Genomic DNA, 16,378 nt, shown 5'->3' on the forward strand with positions numbered 1-16,378 from the left:
CTGTAAATTTGGTCTGAGTCACAGCTTCCTGCTGTAGCTGGGCTGTGTCAGTTGTTGGACTTGTGATTTCTTGATATTTGACAGCTGCTGTCCTCATGGAGCGAGCGAAGTGTGTTTTGGACTCATATGCTGCAACCTCCACTTCTTCAAATAAGTCGGGATGTGCTCCACCCACTGTTTTCCCCAATGGACCCTCCCACATGACAAGGTCTCCGATGATTTTTACCCTCTGGGGAGCGAGTCTTCCCTCTCGGTGGCTAATGAGAAGTTCTTCTGGCCTTTCCAATTCTGTAAGTTTGACTTCTGGGAAAAAAAATTTCAACTTCTCAGGTTCAATTACTTGATGCACTCTGGCGATTTCATCCAAGCCGTAGCAGACCATTTCATGAGCTCTCTCTGTCCCTTTAGGTGTCTTGACTCTGACTTTGAGGAGATACCTTTGTGTGTTCACTTCCATGGTCATACCACCAACCCCATGCACAACTAAAGTTATCTTCTCATGTCTTAACCTCAGTCTTTCAGCAGCCTTATGGGTAATGTAGTTTGTGTCTGAAGCAAGGTCAATTAAAGTCCCAATCTTCTGCCCTGCGTTTGCCGTGACTTGCATCAACATCATGATGACAGGAAGTTCAGAGAGCCCATTTCTCTGCGGTAGCTCAGACTGGCCTGAAGCATCGAGTGTCACTGCGGTTTTGTTGGTGTTGGTGAAAGCCTTTCTGCATCGATCTGCCATTTCCTGGGAAAGTTCAGACAAGATCAACTCTTGTTCCTCCGTTAGCTTGCTTTCACCTTTGCTGTCTTTTCCACTCTTTCTCTCTTCCCCTCTTCTGACTTCTCCTTTTGGGCAGAGGAAAAATGGTGGTCTGGGGCACCACCTTCCCTTTTACAGTCTTTGTTTCTGCATAGGAAAGTGTCTCTGCAGTATCCATCTTCATCATGGCATCCGAGACATTTTCTGCATGCTCCCAGCTTTCTCAATACAGTTTTCTTTTTAGGTAGCTTAAGTCTTTTGAACTTTCTACAGAAGAAGATTTTGTTGTTGTGCCCACTATCACCACATACACCACATACCTCATCAAGCTCTTCTTTCTTTGTGGTTTTTGTTGAGGCAATCTTTCTGTCATACTTATTGTCCAAACGATCTGATTTTTCCACCTTCTCCACAGTTCTGAGCTGTTCGAGTCTCTCTAGTATTTCTTCTTGACTTTTCAGGAACTTCAAGAGCATGACAAAGTGGTTGTCTGATGTGACATTGTTTCTGGGTTCAACCATGAACGTCACCCAGTCTCTTTTAATGAAGTCAGGCAACTTGCTTTCAATGGATCTAATTACCAGTGGGTTATTTATGGCTCCAGAGTTTCCCTAACTCTGTGAGATCTGCTAGAGCCTTCTCCACTGACTGTATGAGATCAATTACCTTTCTTGGTTGGTTCCCTTTCACATGTGGCATCTTCTCCAGCTCTTCCAGGATTTCCACTATGATGGTTGACTTGTTGCCATACCTGTTCTCCAGGATTCTGAACATGTCATCGGCAGTGGTGTAGGTTGAAAGTCTGAGGTCTTTTGAGATTTTGTCATCCACACTCTCCAGGAGTTTAATTTTCTTAACTTCAGTTGATCTGGATGGCTCTCCCTGCTTTTGTAGCCTTTCCCAGTCTTTCCTCCATCTGTGATATTCTCTCTTGCTTCCATTGAAGATAGGTAGAGAGATTGGCTTGATTCTCACTATTGGTGTGGATGTTGCCGGTTGGGGTAGTAGTTTCACTCCTGTGCCTTGCTCATTGATCGTCCGTGCAGTGGCAAATTCAGGCCCCCTTAACTCAAGCCTGTAGTAGAATGCTCTTATATCCTTGACTCTTCCATCTAATTCGTCCTTTAATCCTACAGGGATCCATCGCTCCCATGTTGACATTGCTGAGATGGCCTCTTTTATTCTCTTGTCCAAGAGAGCGAGGTGCACTTCATAGCCCTCTAAATTGGCACTTTCCACAGGTACATCAGCCGCTTTATCATTGGCTTTTTCTGCTTCCAGGATTGCCACAAGAAGTTCACTCCTTCCATACCTCGACCACAAGTTTGTTTGAACAATGTCTCTTATCTCCGCCAACTTTGTTTCACCTTCATTTACAGATCTATCAATGTCAGCCTCTTGCTGTTTATTAAGACCTGGTTCCTTATCCTCAGTCATGTCAGCCTCCAGTCCAATCCTGTAGTCATCGTTGGCATCGAGCATCTTTCTGAAACAATCTGAAAGCTTAGCTAATTCCTCCTTTAACTCCACTTGAAGCATGCTGCTTGCTCCTCTTGAAATGAAGTTGGCTTGTCTGGTGAAGCTGCTTTTTGCAGTGGTCCTCTCCTTTTGAGCTGCTGGACCGACTTCCCCAGGACATCTTCCGCCATCTTGACTTCCTCTGCGCCAACAGCTTATTTCTGGATCTGAAGCCGTTTATCCTCAAGGCCAGGCCGCTCCCGCGTGGTTTACAACTGTCAAGTCCTCCTCTTGTTCACCATCCAAAGGACACAGGGACAACTCAAATTTCTGACTCAATCTTTTTTATTTTTAGCTTGCTTTCAGTTGATTGGTCTGTCCAGTAAATTAGCCAGTAAATTAGCCAGTAAATTAGGTTGTAAACCTTTAAAGACAGAACAAAAAGTTACCATTTTAATTAAACATTTTAATTAACTTAAATTACTTTAAACATTTAAATAAACATTCTAAATAACTTAAATGAATTAACCATTTACCATTGGCGTCTTTGGACTGAACCTTTGAGTGAACTTGGAGTCTTCTCTCTGAAGTTTGTTCTTCTGAATGACTGAGCCCCTCCATGCCTTCACAGGTGCTCCAAATCAGTGAAAATGACTGATCAGGTGACAAGCAGCCGGTTTGCTGCTGCTGGTGCACTCTGGGAAGTGTAGTTCTTTGACTCACTCCTGAGATTCAGCTCAACAGTTGGTGCGATTATTCGCAACTGGAAGAAACACAAAATAACTTTCAATCTCCCTCGGCCTGGGGCTCCATGCAAGATCTTACCTCGTGGAGTTGCAATGATCATGAGAACGGTGAGGAATCAGCCCAGAACTACACGGGAGGATCTTGTCAATGATCTCAAGGCAGCTGGGACCATAGTCACCAAGAAAACAATTGGTAACACAATATGCCGTGAAGGACTGAAATCCTGCAGTGCCCGCAAGGTCCCCCTGCTCAAGAAAGCACATATACAGGCCCGTCTGAAGTTTGCCAATGAACATCTGAATGATTCAGAGGAGAACTGGGTGAAAGTGTTGTGGTCAGATGAGACCAAAATCGAGCTCTTTGGCATCAACTCAATTTGCCGTGTTTGGAGGAGGAGGAATGCTGCCTATGACCCCAAGAACATCATCCCCACCGTCAAACATGGAGGTGGAAACATTATTCTTTGGGGGTGTTTTTCTGCTAAGGGGACAGGCCAACTTCACCGCATCAAAGGGACGATGGACGGGGCCATGTACCGTCAAATCTTGGGTGAGAACCTCCTTCCCTCAGCCAGGGCATTGAAAATGGGTCGTGGATGGGTATTCCAGCATGACAGTGACCCAAAACACACGGCCAAAGCAACAAAGGAGTGGCTCAAGAAGAAGCACATTACGGTCCTGGAGTGGCCTAGACAGTCTCCAGACCTTAATCCCATAGAAAATCTGTGGAGGGAGCTGAAGGTTCGAGTTGCCAAACGTCAGCCTCGAAACCTTAATGACTTGGAGAAGATCTGCAAAGAGGAGTGGAACAAAATCCCTCCTGAGATGTGTGCAAACCTGGTGGCCAACTACAAGAAACGTCTGACCTCTGTGATTGCCAACAAGGGTTTTGCCACCAAGTACTAAGTCATGTTTTGCAGAGGGGTCAAATACTTATTTCCCTCATTAAAATGCAAATCAATTTATAACATTTTTGACATGCGTTTTTTCTGGATTTCTTTGTTGTTATTCTGTCTCTCACTGTTCAAATAAACCTACCATTAAAATTATAGACTGATCATGTCTTTGTCAGTGGGCAAACGTACAAATCAGCAGGGGATCAAATACTTTTTTCCCTCACTGTACATGGTTTGACACCAGTATTGCCAGCATTTGTTTTATTCACTGGGCTATCTAGAGTGATCAGAGAGTAGACTAAAGAAGTGAAGTAGACAAACTGCCAATGTTTTAAAGTTCTATTAAATGAGTCTGTGTAGTTACTAACCCTTGTGATAGTGAGTGGAGGATGATATGGCTTCTACATCTGCAAGGCTTGCTCTTTGGGGTTTTTGGATGGGTTTCTATAAAGCACTTTGTGACAACTTCTGATGTAAAAAGGGCTTCATCAAATACATTTGATTGACATGTATAATAATAATAATATATAATATGCCATTCAGCAGACGCTTTTATCCAAAGCGACTTACAGTCATGCGTGCATACATTTTTGTGTATGGGTGGTCCCGGGGTTCGAACCCACTACCTTGGCGTTACAAGCGCTGTGCTCTACCAGCTGAGCTACAGAGGACCACAACTGTATATCACACCAACTGACTGGTTCTTCTGTTGTTGTTCACACAGGAGACCAAGTTGAGACATTCTCTACATCCAGAGAGCAACAGCAGGAAGATCACAGAGCTAAGAGGTCTCACCACTGCCCACATTGTGAGGCGAGTTTCTCAATTCTATCAAAGTTAAAAGTACACCTACAAATACACACAGGAGAGAATCTGAATTCCTGTACTGACTGTGGGAAGAATTTCACAACATCAAAGGCTCTGACAGTTCATCAGAGAGTGCACATAGGAGAGAAGCCTTACAACTGCTCTGACTGTGGGACAAGTTTCTCTGAAATGGGCAGCTTAAAAAGACATGAACGTATACACACAGGAGAGAAGCCTTACTCCTGCTCTGCCTGTGGGGCAAGTTTCTCTCAACTGGGCATCTTAAAAAAACATGAACGTATACACACAGGAGAGAAGCCTTACTCCTGCTCTGCCTGTGGGGCAAGTTTCTCTCAACTGTGCAGCTTAAAACAACATGAACGTATACACACAGGAGAGAAGCCTTACTCCTGCTCTGACTGTGGGAAGAGTTTCTCTCGACTTGGCAACTTAAAAATACATGAACGTATACATACAGGAGAGAAGCCATACTCCTGCTCTGACTGTGAGATGAGATTCTACATATCTGGCAATTTAAAAAGACACCAACGTATACATAAGAAGTGGTAGTGGATTGGATACACTATTGTAATCCTATTGTTTCTCACTGTGAGAGAACTGTGCAGAGGTACGGGGAAGTTGTAGAATTTTAGCATCTCTTAACTGATCAGTGTGCACCTTGTCAGTTTTCCAGTGCTTAGATGGCTCCTACTGTAAAGATAATGAGAGGTCTAGGATATTTAGGAAACCAAGAGTACATGCATCCATGCCGTGTGTCAGCATTGCAGGATGGTGGTGGTGGTGTGGGGTGTGTTTTCATGGCAGACATTGGGCCCCTTGATAAAAGTGGAGCAACGTTTGAATGCCACAGGATATCTAAAAATCATTGTCAATCAGGTGCATCCCTTCATGGCAGAAGTTATCCATCTGCAAATATATTTTTTTCAGATGGATTATGCCCCATGCCACAAGGCTTGTCCAGAAAAGGTTCCACGAACATGACAGTGAATTCAGGTTACTGCAGTGGCCTTCCGAGGCACCAGATCTCAATCCAATTGTGCATTTGTTGTAGGAGATGGAACGAGCTATTCTGAGTAGAAATCCACTGTCAGACAACTTGACACAACTGTGGGAAGCATTGCAGTCAACATGGGCCAGCCTCCCAGTGGAATGCTTTCGACACCTTGTAGAGTCCATGCCCCGACAAATTGAGGCTGTTCTGATGACAAAGACTATCAGCTGTTCAGAAATGACCGGTCCAGAGAGGGGATGCGAGGAGGGGGTGTGGCTATGTATGTGAATCACAGTATGCAGGCAAAGAGAAGAATAACTGACCTAGAGAAAGAAGAGTTTGAGTGTCTTCAGCTCCGTCCTAAACAACACCCCAGCTCAGTTTAATCTCTGGTAGTGGAGTGCTTTAACATCCACCATGGGCACATGACAAAACACTGCAGCAGAATACTGTGGATTATCTCATAATCACTGTCCATGTGATCAGGATGTCCTCTCCCCAAATGGGTCTCATCCTGTGTGGAGACTTTAATCACCTGCCCATCAAGATGCTGACAAACTCCCATCCAGACATGAAACAAGTGACCAAAGACAAGACCACAGAGGGGACTCCATCCTAGATCTGATCAACACAACCCACTGTACTTACTCCTCTCGGATCCAGTGATCACAAATGTCTGCTGTTCTCTCCAAACACAACATCAGGAGGGAGAAGAGAGGTGCAGCGGAAAAAAGGACATCTGGTAACCCAGAACAGAAGGGAGACCTTTGCACGATGTATGGCCAGTACTGACTGGTCTGCCATATATGAGGTGGAGAGCATCGATGCAAAGGTGGAGACATTCAACTCCTGCATTCAAACTGCACTTGATGTATACATGCCAATAAGAAAACAACAATACTGGACCAGCCCTGGATGACTGAAAGAATAAAGGCTGCCATCAGGAAAATACAGAATATTTTCAACAGATGGGGAGAAACAATGACATGGAGAAAATACAGAAACGCAGTGCAAATGATTATCAAGGAAGCAAAGACAAACTACTACAAAACTGAAATCCATGACCTAAAGAAGAAAACCCCTAAGGAATGGTGGGACTTCATTAACAATGGACTGGGACCAAAGAAAACATCAGGAGGGAGAATATAGGTCGAGGGAATTGAAGACGACAACGTGGCTGATGTTTTGAATGGCTTCTTTGCTGAGGCATGGACAAGCACCACACCTCTTGCCATCTTCCCCCTGCCCATGCCTACAAAGCAGGTTGAGCTGTGCAGCATTGGCCAGTTAATGCAAGCTCTCAACAGACTCAGAGCACGTAAAGCATGTGGGCCTGATGGCATTCCAGCCTGGCTACTAAAGAGCATGCAGAAGATCTAGCCCCTGTCATCAAACACATTGTTAAAACTGTCCCCTGCCAGTAGGTGTTATCTGAGTGCACGATTCAGTATGACTACCTCCCAAAGTCCAGCACTTCTACCGCCCTTGTGAAAGCCACACACTCCTGGCTGACAGCTACAGACTCCATAAACCCAACAATGGTGAGGGTGTTACTTGCTGATGTGTCCAAAGCCTTTGATCGGGTAGATCACCCATAGTTCCTGCAACATCTGTCTGACATTGAACTGTGTCCAAGGTTACTAGCCTGGCTCCACAGCTACACCACCGAAAGAGGGCAGAGGGTGATGGCAACTGGAACATTTAGCCCTTGGTCAGAGGTCACCTCTGGTGTTCCACAAGGTGGCATGGTTTCACCATATCTGTTTCTCCTTCACATGTCCATCTGAAAAGTTGTCTTCAGTGACACTCTGGACACTGGCTATGCAGACGATGTAGGGCTGTCCCGAGCCATACCATTAACCAGCATCCAAGAGGACACTTCCATGGGCTTGGAGATACAGCAGCTGGAAGAGTGGGCCACATCCAACAACATGGTCCTGAATGGGAAAAAGTCTGTGGAAATTCAGGTATGTTTTTCTAGAGACCATCCACAACCTGCACCACTAATCCTAGGAGGACAGGAAGTACCAGTGGTAACAACATCCAAGTATCTTGGTTTTCATCTAGACTCTAGCCTCAGTGGTGACACCTGGAGCAGTCTTCTAGACTCTAACCTCAGTAGTGACACGTGGAGTAGTCAGTGAAAAAGGCCACAAAGCACCTTTTTGACATTTCTTGCCAGTAATGTCCTACTGAAGATCTGGTCACAGTCTATACTACACTGGCCAGGCCTTGTCTGGAATACGGTGGAGTGCTGTTAGTTGGATGCAGTAAAAAGCAGCAGGCCCAACTAGACACGGTGCAGAGGAGGGCCTTGAGGATCATCTCCAGAGGTGGAGCAGTCCAACCACAGCTCCCGTCACTGCAGAGCAGGCGAGAACAGGCTGCAGTGCACCTGGTGAAGGACATGCACACTCTTGACCATCCACTGAATGACCTGCTCCCTCCAAGAAGAGTGGTCCTCTGTAGCTCAATTGGTAGAGCATGGCGCTTGTAACGCCAGGGTAGTGGGTTCGATCCCCGGGACCACCCATACGTAAAAATGTATGCGCACATGACTGTAAGTTGCTTTGGATAAAAGCGTCTGCTAAATGGCTTATTATTATTATTATTATTATTATTATTATTATATTATTATTATTATAATTAAGAGGTAACTGCACCACCAGGGTCCTGAGAAACAGCCACAAACTGTCCTGTCTAACTGCCTGTACAAACCGCCCGCGAAACGCCACTCTACCCACTGCTATCAGACTGCATAATAACTCCAGCTCTTAAATGGTTTTCCCCCACAAAAAATGTATCACATTTTAATATTTCAATTTCCATCATGAAAAATGTCCTGTAATGTTTCAAGTGTTCTGTATTCTACTTATGTCACGTATTGTGTTATGTATTTAACAGGTAGCCTAGCGGTTAAGAGTGTTGGGCCAGTAACTGAAAGGTCGCTGGTTTGAATCCTGAGCTAACTAGGTCAAATCTGTCATTGGGCCCTTGAGCAAGGCAATTAACCTATAAGTCGCTCTGGATAAGAGCATCTGCTAAATTACAAATATGTAATGAAAAATCCTGTTTGTACATGAATTTGTGCTTAAAGTGTTTAAAGTGAAATAGTTAGTGTCTATACAGTGCATTCTGAAAGTATTCAGACCCCTTGACTTTTAACAAAACAATATACGTTACAGCCTTATTGTAAAATAGATGTAAAAAAATATATATATATTTTTTTATCCCTCATCAATCTACACACAATACCCCATAATGACAAAGTAAAAACAGGTTTAGACATTTTTGCAAATGTATTAGAAATAAACATATTGTGTTATGTTTTTTAAAATGAGTGTTTTGCAGTTATTAGTCATGTAAATTCTGCATTTCTTCAGTTTTATCGGTGAGCAAGAATAAATCAACTCAAACTCAAAGGGGGTTGCAACTCAATATTAGGAAGGTGTTCCTAATGTTTTGTAGACTCAGTGTATATCAATTAAAGATGTGTGATGATCAGTTTTCAGCATAATTTGGATGGATTATTTTATGTTACTATACATTTTGTTTAATGATGAACAGGCTATGAATCGACTACTTGTGTTTATTAAATTGTCTTTTAATACTAGATTAATTATTTTAGTCATTGATGATGAATGTATTTGAATAACTGAATTGAGTTTCTCTATATTACTACTGGACGACTCAGATTAAGTCTGAGGCCGGTAACATCAACAGTGAGGACAAACCCAGCATGCCTCTCACCTTCCACACTGAGTCCAAACCTACAGTCACTGGGTCCTGATTGTGACAGTGGAGCCCAGTTTGCACTGCAGGATCCAGAGATGGCATCAGTGAAGCTGGAAGACTGCAGTCACACACTGGAGCTGAATGTCAACATTAAAGATGAAGAAGAGGAGGAGAAGATTGGGAAATCTGTTAATCAGGGTAAGAGCAGGCTCTATCTATTCTGTAATTCTGACATCACACGTCCCTGAACAACTGGGCTATAACTGGGTTATTTCATGCTACTGAGACTTGCTTGGTTTGACACCAGTATTGTCAGCATGATGCTTGATGACAGCTTTGCACACTCTTGGCATTCTCTCAACCAGCTTCACCTAGAATGCTTTTCCAACAGTCTTGAAGAAGTTCCCACGTATGCTGAGCACTGGTTGACTGCTTTTCCTTCACTCTGCGGTCCAACTCATCCCAAACCATCTCAATTGGGTTGAGGTCGGTTGATTGTGGCCAGGTCATCTGATGCAGCACTCCATCACTCTCCTTCTTGGTCAAATAGCCCTTACACAGCCTGGAGGTGTGTTGTGTCATTGTCCTGTTGAAAAACAAATGATAATCCCACTAAGCTCAAACAAGATGGGATGGCGTATCGCTGCAGAATGCTGTGGTAGCCATGCTGGTTAAGTGTGCCTTGAATTCTAAAAAATCACCAGCAAAGCACCATCACACCACCTCCTCCATGCTTCACGGTGGGATCCACACATGTAGAGATCATCCGGTCACCTACTCTGTGTCTCACAAAGACACTCAATCAATCAATCAATTTTATTTTATATAGCCCTTCATACATCAGCTGATATCTCGAAGTGCTGTACAGAAACCCAGCCTAAAACCCCAAACAGCTAGTAATGCAGGTGTAGAAGCACGGTGGCTAGGAAAAACTCCCTAGAAAGGCCAAAACCTAGGAAGAAACCTAGAGAGGAACCAGGCTATGAGGGGTGGCCAGTCCTCTTCTGGCTGTGCCGGGTGGAGATTATAACAGAACCATGCCAAGATGTTCAAAAATGTTCATAAATGACAAGCATGGTCAAATAATAATCAGGAATAAATCTCAGTTGGCTTTTCATAGCCGATCATTAAGAGTTGAAAACAGCAGGTCTGGGACAGGTAGGGGTTCCATAACCGCAGGCAGAACAGTTGAAACTGGAATAGCAGCAAGGCCAGGCGGACTGGGGACAGCAAGGAGTCACCACGGCCGGTAGTCCCGACGTATGGTCCTAGGGCTCAGGTCTCTCAGTTGGCAATTCATATCCGATCATTAAGAGTTGAAAACAGTTAATGCGGTTGGAACCAAAAATCTCAAATTTTTGCGGTTGGAACCAAAAATCTCAAATTTGGTAACATCAGACCAAAGGACAGATTTCCATCGGTCGAATGTCCATTGCTCATGTTTTTTGGCCCAAGCAAGTCTCTTCTTCTTGTTGGTGTCCTTTACTAGTGGTTTCCTTGCAGCAATTCGACCATGAAGGCCTCATTCACGCAGTCTCCTCTGAACAGTTGATGTTGATGTGTCTGTTACTTGAACTCTGTGAAGCATTTATTTGGGCTGCAATTTCTGAGGCTGGTAACTCTAATGAACTTATCCTCTGCAGCTGAGGTAACTCTGGATCTTCCTTTCCTGTGGCGGTCCTCATGAGAGCCAGTATCATCATAGCGCTTGATGGTTTTTGCGACAGCACTTGAATAAACTTGAAAGGTTATTCAAATGTTCCGGATTGACTGACCTTCATGTCTTAAAGTAATGATGGACTGTTGTTTCTCTTTGCTTATTTGAGCTGTTCTTGCAATAATATGGACTTGATCTTTTACCAAATAGGCCTATCTTCTGTAAACCACCCCTACCTTGTCACAACACAACTGATTGGCCCAAGCGCATTAAGAAATTCCACAAATTAACTTTTAACAAGGCACACCTGTTAATTGAAATGCATTCCAGGTGACTACCTCATGAAAGTGGTTGAGAGAATGCCAAGAGTGTGCAAAGCTGTCTTCAAGGCATAGGTTGCTTACTCTGAAGAATTTCAAATATAAAATATATATATTTTGATTTGTTTAACACTTTTTTGGTTACTACATGATTCCATATGTTTTATTTGATAGTTTTGATGTGTTCACTATTATTCTACCATGTAGAAAATAGTAAAAATAAAGAAAATCCCTGGAATGAGTAGGTGTTCTAAAACGTTTGACAGGTACTGTATGTGAATTTGGGAAAATCTGCTATAGGTTAAGTACCGGCACCTCAAAAAATCTAGTGCTTTAGTTCATGTTCCTCTTATAGAATGTTAGCTCAACAGTATTGTGGAGCTCCTGCACCTAAATATAAACAGTACCGGCACCCAAAATGAGTACCGGCACCTATTTCAGTCCAAGTCAAGCACTGAATTAGATAATGTAACAAGAAGAAATGTAGTATATTTTTAGAGAATAAAGAAAGTGCCAGAACTGTCAAGACTAACTTTTGTGTGTGTTTCTCATTATTACTACAGGACGACTAGAATTAAATCTGAGGCCGGTAACATCAATAGTGAGGACAAACCCAGCCTGCCTCTCTCCTTCCACACTGAGTCCAAACCTACAGTCACTGGGTCCTGATTGTGACAGTGGAGCCCAGTTTACTGCAGGATCCAGAGATGGCATCAGTGAAGCTAGAAGACTGCAGTCAAACACTGGAGCTGAATGTCAACATTAAAGATGAAGAAGAGGAGGAGAAGAATGGCACATTCAATAACGCCTTACACACACTTGCCTGCATCTAGCTTATCTATGGTGTAATCATTAGTCCAACAGTTGCAAACAATAGTTTCTATTGGACAAATTCAGGTATGTTTATCCCCGTTTCATTCGATTTGCTTCCGTTTAAGAAACGTTTTTCAACAGAATCGGCGGAATGAATACACCCTGAACACACGCAAACAGTTCAATTTCAGAGCCAAACAGGTTGTTGTATTCCTTCTTGCATCTAAACGCTCTCCTCTCACCTTTTCCCTTCACTTGTGAACAACACAAAAACCTTTCCAAGCCAAACCATCATATCATAACCGCTACACACAGCCTACATCATTGTCACCATGTTAGCTAAAGTAATGTCATAGTCAACATAGCTAATAGAACTAACATGTTAGTAAACCTGCTACAATCATGCAGCACAGTGTACTGTCAGTAAGCAGTTTAGCAGTTATACCGGCGGGCCCCGGTGGCAATAAATTAGTAAAACCAAAAGCTTACCTTGACTTGGAACAGTTCCAGTGTTAGATAGTTATAGCCAGCTAGCTAACATAGCATCCCTCTGTTTGAGCCGGGTGTTTGAGTAGGCTAAACTAGCCATTTGCATTTGCTAGCTAGTAAGTGAAACTGAAAAAAATGACAAAATATCTCTCTCGCTCCTCCTTCATTTTTGAAGAAATTCATTTGTTCAAAACTGTTCAACTATTGTCTTTCTCTATCTTTGAGTCAACTACTCAATACATTTTATGCACTGCAGTGCTAGCTAGCTGTAGCTTATGCTTTCATTACTAGATTCATTCTCTGATCCTTTGATTTGGTGGACAACATGTCAGTTCATGCTGCAAAAGCTCTTATAGGTTGGAGGATGTCCTGCGGAAGCTGTCATAATTACTGTTTAAGTCTATGGAAGGGGGTGAGAACCATGAGCCTCCTAGGTTTTGTATTGAAGTCAATGTACTCAGAGGAGGACGGAAGCTAGCTGTCATCTGGCTACACCATGGTGCTACCCTACAGAGTTCTGTTGAGGCTATTGTTTACCTTCATTGCAAAACAGTGTGTTTTAATCAATTATTTGGTGACATATTAATATATATATATATATATATATATTTATAGTTTTATCTAAAAACCAACACTTTTTAAATGATTCACTATTTTAATTTTTTTAATGAAATTACCTGAGGAGGATGGCCTGTGTAGGGATGTGATTTGGATTTGACTGTGACTTTTTTTAATGTGTTTATTTTGTGTGATGTAGTTTGTCCCTCTTTTCCTCAATGGACATTCATTTTTTTAAATCCAGGATACAAACCGAACAGTAGCTGGCGGCATACACATTACGTGAACGTCATTATACTAGATAAGAAGAAGAGGTAATTAGTCCATCAGTCCAATAGATGTCGATGTTGCACTGTGGTAGTGGGGGAACAGGAAGTTCCGGATTGGCGCGCCCCATTATTCAGAATAAAGAATGCGCCGTCAAGACGACAACTTTGTGTCTGTTTCAAATGTATTACTACAGGTATGTAATAGCACGTTTAAACTTTCTAATATCCAAAGAACATGTCTTAACATGCTAGTTAACAAATACGTCAAGGTATTCTCCCATTTGGTAAAGTTATGTGTTATTTTTGTGTCAAACCGAGTGAGTGAAAGAACATGATAAAAACTATTTTACAAGTCACATAGCTAGAGATTTGGTATTTGTCTGAGTGAATGTAAATACTTTCGTCAATGTAATTTAAAAAGGATCAATTTGAGATTTCTGTGTTCGTTTGACATGTTATTGGTTTTGTGTAAAAATGTATAATCTTACGAGCTGTTAAAATGGCGTCGTCCATTTTGATGTTCGTTTAAAGTCCACGTAGAGAAGATAATGGCCCCTATCAGATATTTATGTAGTTGGTGCAGTATATTATTTTACTGTAGTAAATATACATTGGGTGGTCGGGGTTGTCCGAGCCCTGAATGCTGATTGGCTGAAAGCCGTGGTATATCAGACGTACACCACAGGTATGACAAAAAAAAATAATAATATATATTTACTGTTCTACATATGTTGGTAACCAGTTTATAATAGCAATTAGGCGACTGAGGCAATGCATCGTGCCTAACAGCCCTTAGCCGTGGTATATTGACCATATACCACACCTCCTCGGGCCTTATTGCATACATATACATGATTTCTATCTTGGAAAAGTATTTATTAGCTTACAATTGTACAATTTATGCTTCCTGCATATAACCACGAAGACGGCCGGAAAGGCCCTAAAGCAAGATCGTAAATGGTGAGCCTGCTGTAGCCTACAGTCCATGGTAAACTGGTGCGCACCAAGTTGCACTATACGTTTTAGTATTCGATTTGGAGAACCTCAAACCCAACTTTTAGAACAATATTACAGTATTATAAAAATGGATCTATGAGTTTGTAATTTGTGAATGTATTCTGGGGGTGCTCAAGTTAATATATGCATTTCAAGCATTGAGAAATAGCTGCTACATGCCCATTAACGGACTTCAGTGCAGTAGCTCTCTAAATCCCTTCTCCGTATGTAGGGTTTTCAGCCATTACATTTGTCCACATTTGGCTCTGTGTAAACTACAATTCCGATGCTCTGTTTTAACATTGAGAAACGTCAATACTCATCACTTTCACAAACATACAGTGAGGGAAAAAAGTATTTGATCCCCTGCTGATTTTGTACGTTTTCCCACTGACAAAGAAATGATCAGTCTAATTTTAATGGTAGGTTTATTTGAACAGTGAGAGACAGAATAACAAAATAAATCCAGAAAAACGCATGTCAAAAATGTTATAAATTGGGAAATAAGTATTTGACCCCCCCTCAATCAGAAAGACTTCTGGCTCCCAGGTGTCTTTTATACAGGTAACGAGCTGAGATTAGGAGCACACTCTTAAAGGGAGTGCTCCTAATCTCAGCTTGTTACCTGTATAAAAGACACCTGTCCACAGAAGCAATCAATCAGATTCCAAACTCTCCACCATGGCCAAGACCAGAGAGCTCTCCAAGGATGTCAGGGACAATATTGTAGACCTACACAAGGCTGGAATGGGCTACAATACCATCGCCAAGCAGCTTGGTGAGAAGGTGACAACAGTTGGTGCGATTATTCGCAAATGGAAGAAACACAAAATAACTGTCAATCTCCCTCTGCCTGGGGCTCTTGGGCTCCATGCAAGATCTCACCTCGTGGAGTTGTAATGATCATGAGAACGGTGAGGAATCAGCCCAGAACTACACGGGAGGATCTTGTCAATGATCTCAAGGCAGCTGGGACCATAGTCACCAAGAAAACAATTGGTAACACACTACGCCGTGAAGGACTGAAATACTGCAGCGCCCGCAAGGTCCCCCTGCTCAACAAAGCACATATAAAGGGCCGTCTGAAGTTTGCCAATGAACATCTGAATGATTCAGAGGAGAACTGGGTGAAAGTGTTGTGGTCAGATGAGACCAAAATGGAGCTCTTTGGCATCAACTCAACTCGCCGTGTTTGGAGGAGGAGGAATGCTGCCTATGACCCCAGGAACACCATCCCCACCGTCAAACATGGAGGTGGAAACATTATGCTTTGGGGGTGTTTTTCTGCTAAGGGGACAGGCCAACTTCACCGCATCAAAGGGACGATGGACGGGGCCATGTACCGTCAAATCTTGGGTGAGAACCTCCTTCCCTCAGCCAGGGCATTGAAAATGGGTCGTGGATGGGTATTCCAGCATGACAATGACCCAAAACACACGGCCAAGGCAACAAAGGAGTGGCTCAAGAAGAAGCACATTAAGGTCCTGGAGTGGCCTAGTCAGTCTCCAGACCTTAATCCCATAGAAAATCTGTGGATTGAGCTGATGGTTCGAGTTGCCAAACGTCAGCCTCGAAACCTTAATGACTGGGAGAAGATCTGCAAAGAGGAGTGGAACAAAATCCCTCCTGAGATGTGTGCAAACCTGGTGGCCAACTACAAGAAACGTCTGACCTCTGTGATTGCCAACAAGGGTTTTGCCACCAAGTACTAAGTCATGTTTTGCAGAGGGGTCAAATACTTATTTCCCTAATTTAAAATGCAAATCAATTTATAACATTTTTGACATGCGTTTTTCTGGATTTTTGTTGTTGTTATTCTGTCTCTCACTGTCCAAATAAATGCAGGTGCAGCAGAAAATTATATTTAGCTG

Source organism: Coregonus clupeaformis, unplaced genomic scaffold (genome assembly GCF_020615455.1).
Source record: "Coregonus clupeaformis isolate EN_2021a unplaced genomic scaffold, ASM2061545v1 scaf2093, whole genome shotgun sequence".
Taxonomy (NCBI): Eukaryota; Metazoa; Chordata; class Actinopteri; order Salmoniformes; family Salmonidae; genus Coregonus; species Coregonus clupeaformis.